The sequence below is a fragment of the Aplysia californica genome, unplaced genomic scaffold, assembly GCF_000002075.1.
Source record: "Aplysia californica isolate F4 #8 unplaced genomic scaffold, AplCal3.0 scaffold00164, whole genome shotgun sequence".
Lineage (NCBI taxonomy): Eukaryota > Metazoa > Mollusca > Gastropoda > Aplysiida > Aplysiidae > Aplysia > Aplysia californica.
Genome location: NW_004797434.1, coordinates 827,074 through 828,628, shown reverse-complemented (window position 1 = coordinate 828,628; position 1,555 = coordinate 827,074).

Genomic DNA, 1,555 nt, shown 5'->3' with positions numbered 1-1,555 from the left:
CACACACACGCATAGTTATATACAGGTAGCTGTTAGAGGAGGTTCGACTAAACTTTGGCCTTTAATATATGGCCTGTAGCGCGCATTACTGACAAACTCGTGGATTGTAAAATGTTTATAACATCGACACCTTGAAGATCAGTTAGGAGGCAAGGTATTTCTATCATATCTGCGCGGGTGGTTGGCGGGTGCTCTGATGTGGTTTGCTCCTTCTTTCCTATCAAGCAACTATCGTCCGTATCTCCCCTCCTTCTTTGTTATGTTTGTTAATCTCTTGTAACACCTCTAATCCTCGACACTCATATGACCTTGTTGTGTTGCAAGTGCCATAAAACTCTTACTAAAAACCAAAAAATATCATATCTGTCAGGATACCCGGGTTAAGTAGGATCCTTCCAGACAGACGGACATATAGGGCCTACTTTATAAACTTACTAGCTCGGCATTACCCTGATCAGACACAGGCAGAGACTCCCAGTGCGTTTGTTGCTGGTGGAGCTCTAGATTCAAACCATGATGTAGTTAACTCGCTGAAGATGCGAATAATGGTCATTTGAACGTTTGAACTTGAAGAAGTTTTGAAGCAGAACACTAACTGGCTCAATAGTGAGTGTGTTGGTGATTGTGGGAGGGCGGGGGTGTTGTGGTGGCCGAGGGGTGTTGTTGTGGAGGTGATGGTGGTGATGGTTTTGGTGGTGGTGGTTTTTGTGGTGATTGTGAAAGTTTTTGTTATCGTGGTGACGGTTCTCTGTTTTCTTTTTCTGAAATTTGAAAAGGCACGCAACAACAGGTACACTGTAAAATAGTCAGTTTTGAGTTGAGTTTCTGGTTTGTGTTTGCAGGTTCGAAATGCGCCACGACATTGCCTGTGATCTGTTTCTGGTCGGACAAATATGCCAGTTAAAGAGTTAATGTGGGTGCTGTTATGGGGGAATATTTGAGAGAGGTTCTGTCTCACAGCTTTCGAAGACTGTTGGGCATCTCCTGCTGAGATGTTACAAATGAGGAAGTGGGGGACAAAATCAAACACTATGAGGGTATTCTCACCACTGTGAAAAAAACGCAAATTGAGATGGTATGGGCACATAACAAGATTAACAGGATTTGCAAAGATGATCCTACAGGGTACTGCACAAGGAGGGAGAAGATAAGGCAGACAGAAAATTAGATGGGAATGCAACCTAGCGGAATGGACAGGTTTAAATTTGGGTGAAGCCCCCCGAAAGGCTGAAAATAGAGAAAGATGGAGAAAAGTAGTTGTCCGATCATCCTTGGCGCCCCAACGGTCATTTAAGACAAAGGGATAATCATGTGTCTCTTCACCGCTGGGAGGGCGATATTTTTGGAAGATGATGTCCGAACTGTCGTTGCGAAGCTTTTCGTTCACCAAACTACTGGTTGAGCCGAATATGCGTTGCGTGTGGTTGATAATGTGAGTGTGTGCGTGCGCGCGCGCACGTGTGTGTGTATGTGTGTGCGTGAGTGTGAGTGTATGTGTGTGTGTGTGGGGGGGGGAGGAGAGGAGTGTGCACACACACACACACATATATATATA